The sequence below is a fragment of the Panthera tigris genome, chromosome E2 (genome assembly GCF_018350195.1).
Source record: "Panthera tigris isolate Pti1 chromosome E2, P.tigris_Pti1_mat1.1, whole genome shotgun sequence".
Lineage (NCBI taxonomy): Eukaryota > Metazoa > Chordata > Mammalia > Carnivora > Felidae > Panthera > Panthera tigris.
The window spans coordinates 22,879,443-22,885,231 of record NC_056674.1 but is presented as its reverse complement, the minus strand read 5'-3'; the positions used below and the strand labels follow the sequence as shown (position 1 = coordinate 22,885,231).

At 54.4% G+C, this 5,789-nt stretch overlaps 1 long non-coding RNA gene across 1 annotated transcript; it reads right to left on the bottom strand.

Moving 5' to 3' along the window:
- Positions 1 to 472: 472 nt before the first annotated feature.
- On the bottom strand, positions 473 to 2,204 carry LOC122234301. The gene is made up of 3 exons (XR_006212065.1): positions 1,769 to 2,204; positions 1,387 to 1,633; positions 473 to 882 (listed from the first exon to the last, which is right to left on the bottom strand). It is a non-coding gene; the product is annotated as an uncharacterized LOC122234301 (long non-coding RNA).
- Between the last annotated feature and the right edge of the window lie 3,585 nt (positions 2,205 to 5,789).

The following is a 5,789-nucleotide window of genomic DNA, read 5'->3' as shown; positions in this document are numbered from 1 at the left end:
GGCACACATGCACATGCGCGCGCGCGCACACACACACACACACACACACACACACACACCCCTTACACACACCCAAGCCCCTCTTCGTTCTAACTGGATGTTGGGACTGGGCCTGTTTCAGGCCATCTCTCGATTCTTATCCGAGGTTGGATCACTTAGCTCACTGCAGCATAATCAGTGTGTGTTTTCATTTGTCAAATAGGAACCTAAAGTCCCTTCAAGTAAACAGTCATGACCTGTAATCCTGGAGTGTTGGTAATACCAGAGCACTGGTCGATGACCACCTTTCTGTACGCGTTTCCCAGAACGAGCGGCAGCTCTGAGCCCCTCACGGCTGCCTTGTTAATACAGCCACTAGGGGTTCTGGATCGCATGACCATTTTCAAAAACAAACCAACCAAGCAGTTATGTAAGTAATAGCATACTGAATGTACATGGAACTTTTTAAATGTCTTGTTGATAATTCAGCAGATGCTCCATGAGCCTGCAGATCCGTGGGGCCACAAGGATGTTTTCACTGTGGTGTGGATATGCAGAAGGGCTGGTTAATTGGGAGTTCTAGTTACACGAGTGTCAGAGGGGCTCCCTTCCCAGTTTTTTATACGACTAGATTAAACTAGACATCAGCCAGGTGAAATCTGAAGACGAGGCATTCTGGATTTAGATATCCATACTCTCTTATCTTCTGTAGCTTGCGAGGAAAAGTGTCAAAGTCCTCAGAACTTTGCGCTGACATGTTTGATAGTCTCCAGATCTTCCCTCGGGATCAGGCTGGGCACTTCCTCAGGGCAGTCGCCCAGAACAGGCCAAGTCCCTTCTAGGCTGGCCATCCCACTCACCATAGAGGACGATTAGAATGTTCCGGAGCAGTGGCCTAGAAGGCTATTTCCAGGCTGTGTGAGCTCAGAAACCAGGAGTGGTAGACCCCCTTTTCCCAAACCAAGCTATAGGTCTTGCACTTTCTGCCCCTGTCAGGGGCTAGAACATGGCTCAGGTGAGGAACATGGCAGCCCAACCTCAAGGGCAGATATGTATATGTGCCATGGCTGGCTGGGCCCTCTTTCCAATCCTTCTCACCACACCCCTCCTCCGGGCATCTGGGGCCCAAGACCTGGACCTCAGGGCTATTTCCAGACTCCCAGGGTACAAGGGAGAAAAGAAGGACGTGGCCTGATCTGGAAGTCACCTATGGCTAGTGGAGGTTATGGCTGTTCTTTTAAATTATTTATAAAGATAGTCTCCAGGCAAAACAATAACAATGTCACAGATAAGGCTAAAGGCCCTGCTCTCCCTCCCCATCATCTTGACATCTTTGGGGATGTCTATCCCAGCCCTATTTCCATGTGCCCACATGCACACGTGTCTAGGCAACAGATTCACACTTACACTGAATCCTGCACCCTGTTCTCCTCCTGCTCTCCAGTCAGGAGGCGTGGGCCTGCTCCTTCTGACCCTGCACTCGGGGGCCCAGAGTGTGTCTACCTGGAGCCACCCTGTCCGTGGGTTCGTGCCTCAGTGCCCAACTTTGGCACCTGCTCCCATGCTTGGGAGACGACTCCTCCTCACATGCATCAGAAGGTGCGGATGCTGCCTCACAGGTAGTGCTTCTCCAGTTCTGGGAGATTCTGCTTAACTGTTTCAAGGGCAATAATGGCTCCACTCAGTCAACACTGAGGCTGAGCCCACTTCTCCCCAGATGACTTCTGGATGGGGGATATTGTGGGTTGAATTGTGTTCCCCCCAAAAAAAGATGTGCTGAAGTCCTTACCCCAATATCTGTGCATGCGACCTTATTTGGAAGTAGAGTCTTTGCAGATGTAATGAAGTTAAGCCAAGGTCATGCTGGAGTAGGGTGGGTCCTAAATCCAATGACTGGTGTCCCTAGAAGGAGGGGGAGACGGGAGAGAGACACAGAGACACACGTGGGGAAGAAGGTGGAGGCAGAAATTGAAACAATGCAGCTACAAGCCGAGGAGAGCCAAGGGTTTGGGGGAGCCCACAGAGGCCGGAAGAGGCAAGAAGGATTTCCCCCGAAGAGCCTTCAGAGGGAGTGTGGCCCCACTGACCCCTTGATCTCGGGCTGATAACCTCCACAAGTATGACAGAACAGATCTGTTGTCCTCGGGCCACCATGTTTGTGGTAATTGGTTACAGCAGTCCCAGGAAATTCATACCCGGAAAGTGGCAGGAAGAGACCGTATGTCTCCCTCCACCACCGCGGGAACGGGCTGGAGCCTTTCTTGTCTTTTCCCACATGAAATCCCCTTGTTCCCAAAGAGTCCAAGCAGTTCTCAGCCCAAGGACCCCAGCGAGTGGCTAAATGAGATGAGAACCCAGAATCGAGGATGAGAACAACGCGACCCTGGTTCAGTAACGTGCTCACAAGGGTGGCCTCTCTGTGCAGGCTTCCGAAGGGTGCCCCACAGGGATAGCCCTCAGGCCTGCCCCCTCACAGCCTGCACCCTGTGGGCCCTCCTCCTTGGGGCAGCCCAGGCTTGCCCCCTGGTTAGTACAACCTCAGTACTGCCATTCCCTACATCTCCCCCTCCCCATCTCCTTCTCTTACTTTAGGAGAAGTTTAATGCACCTACACATACCTTTCAGCCTTGTTGTTCCCCTGGGCCTCCCAGGCCTGAGTAAGGATGGCCGGGTGGGATTACTTCCCCATTCGATGGACGTGGAAGCCACACCCCAGAGCTGTGTTTGGGGTGGGGTGTGCCTGGTGAAGGTATGTGCAGTGGGAAGGAGTGCTGTCCCGGCTCTGCCCGGGCCCTGCTCCCAGGCCCTCAATGGAGAGCCCAGCCGGCTGGCACCTTTGATTCTGCTGGCTGGATGAGGGGAGGGGACTGAAAGACTACAGGATGGGGTAGAGCCAAAGAGGAAAGGAGGAACCTTTTGGTCGGTGGTCTCAGAGGGTAGTCAGGGCATCTAGAAGAACGCTCAGGGCCACCACAGACTTGGTCCACCCCTTTGAGGGCTGAAGTTTAGAAGAATCTTCACACAGCAGCTATAGACACACAGTAGCCAGCAAGACACAGCTCCCAGACTCTCCCCTCCAAACACATGCACTTTAAACTTCAGGGCCTTTCCGGAGACCAGCTTACAAGGCTCTGCAGAGTCTGGACTCACCGAACCCTCAGCCTTTCCTTATTCTCACCTCCTGTGCTCCACACCCCAGCCATACCCACCTTTAGTTTCTAGAACATGCTCACACTTGCCACAGGGCCTTTGCACACACTGTTCTCACTGTTGTCTGGATTCTCTTCACTCCCTTGCCGCTTCTCCTAGGCAATTCCTACATATCCTTCAGGTATCAGGTCAAAGCTCACCTCCGCAGGAAGCCTTCCCTTACATGCCCCCATACCCCTGCACCCAGCCACTCAGATCTCCCCTTAGGGCTGTCATCAAAACTCCACCCTTCTCCAGAGCAACACGTATGACAATGGCAATTACATACTGATAGTGTAATAAAAGCCCTCCTTGGTCTTAGCTTGCATCATATGGCCATTCCAGGGCTGACCTTACATCCAGGGGAAAGGAAATCTCTGACTAGCAAGGACTATCCCACAGGCTCACCTTGCAACTAGGGAGGGCCACGGAAAAAGCCCCACCTGAACCACTTAGACCGAAAGTGGGAAGAGGTTTCTCAAATGGACATTACCCAGGAACAGCAGGGCAGAAACAACTTCCGCCCCTAGTGAAGGCCAAGGTGCCCTACCTTGCGTCTGTGTCTCTGCGGGACTGTGGGTCTCTTTCAGGGTAGAGGAGAGTGGCCTGCAGGGCCAGCTGGTAGTAGGGACAGAGATCGGCTGATCTTAGCAGCTCAGATCAGAGCTGTAAAACAATGTCATGGGCTCTACCAAGAGTCAGCAAGCAGGCGGTACAGGAAAGAATCTGCAGAGGGTACAGGCTGCCCCATCAGAGGTTCGAGAGACATGTCCCCGTCTGAGAGTGGGAGTGGCTGAGGCTTGGTCCCCCTCCACTCAGGGGACAGCTACTGAGCTGTGGGTCTGAGGGCACACTCAGGCCCCCTGCTGTCACAGAGGCCACGTCTGGCTGCAAGGATACAGGTGGCCAACACACAAATAAAGCATGGGACAAATAAAGGTGGAAAAAAGGGAGCTCATGAAAACAAAGCAGGGCAGGCAACAGAGTTACTGCGGTAAGGTCAGGAAGGGCTCTTACAGGGAGAAAGAGACATTCATGCCAATGCCTGGGGGACAAGCTCTCCTGCCAGGAAACAGCAAATGCAAAGGGCCTTTGGTAGAGATTAGTGTGGTAGGTTCTGGAAGGCAAAAGTTTGGAGTGGCTGGAGTATGGGAGTCCAGGGGAGCAGGAGGGAGAGGCAGCCGGAACCCTGGAAAGGAGTTGGATTTTATTCTAAGAGCTGCGAGAATCTGTTGGAGGATGGTCAGCTGGGGGAGAGAGCCCTTTAGGCTCTGAGGTGCCAAGACCCTGCAGTGGGAGAGCGGGTGTCTGCGTGTCTGGTGGGAAGCCCTCTGGTTTGCTGGCTTTTTAAACACATGGGACTCCTCACAGGCTCCGGGTGCCACAGAGCAAAGTTCTGACACTACTTCTGTGGGAGGCAATGCAGACATCTGCTACATTGTAGACACAATTGGACACTTTTCAACATATTGCTCAGCCTATAATTTCCGCAGGCTGCATCTAATTCTGCCTGCACGGGGCGGGGGCGGGGTGTCGCTGGGGGGCTGCCTCCCAGTGCAGAAGCAGGGAGGGCAGATGTCCCCTTGTCCTCCTGTGGCTCCTAGGTGAAGGGCGGGTGCCCAGAGGACTTCCCGTGGGAGGGGCTGTCTGGCCAGTACCTCAGGCTGCCACCTCTCTGGCTCGAGGCATTTTGTCGGGCAAGTGGAGGGTGCACCTGGTCGGGAATGGGCCAAGAGCCGCAAGAACAGCGCCTGCCTCCTGAAGGAGATGACAGCATGCACCAGGGGCTGGCTTTCTCCCACATTAGCTTGCTTTGTCCTGACTGAGCCCAGTTGTCAGAGGGACCCTGAGGCTGCGAGGGGTAAGTGACTTGCACGAGCTCTTAGAGGCGCAAGTGGCAGAACCATCACTTGACCCCGCCTTGGTCCAGTTCTAGCGGTCTGAGCCTCAGCACCTCAGGCTTTTTGGTCATTACCTGGACACCTACGGCACGGACATCGCCAACGTCCACGGGGCCCAGAGCACTGCTCCTGCCACTCCCTCCTGGAAAACAGATCAGAGAACAGAGAGGCTGAGGTCCCACTGACCCCAAGGGGTCCCTTTGTTGGAAGTGTGGGCCACAGAGCCACAACCCCGTGGACAATCCTCACAGGTCCACAGCCCAGAGGCCCTGCCCACATGCGTGCTCCAGCCGGGCCCTTGGATACATGGGTGAGAAGGGCTGCCAACAGCCCTGGGAATTCTCTAGAACATTCCATGCGCTCTTTTCAATGGTGTGTTTTGTCTGTGCCCATCCGAAGGGGAAGGAAGGGGAGCTGGAGCACAGCAGGCCGTCTGGGTGGGAGAGCACGGGCTTTGCTACACCTTCGACGCACGTTCCCAGCACACCCCTCTCAGGATCCTGGGAGGCCCACCGTCCTCACATAGGCATGAGTTCCAGGCCTGAGAGGGCAATGCAACCCCTTAGGTGTCCAGTGACAGGCCCTCAGCAGGAAGAGATTTCTGGGCCAGGGCACAGCCTGAGGGACCAGGACTGCCTGTCTTTGCATTTCCTTAATTCTCCAAGGGCAGCCTTCTCCACGAGGGAAGGAAGCAAGGTCCCTGGAGGCTGTTATATATAT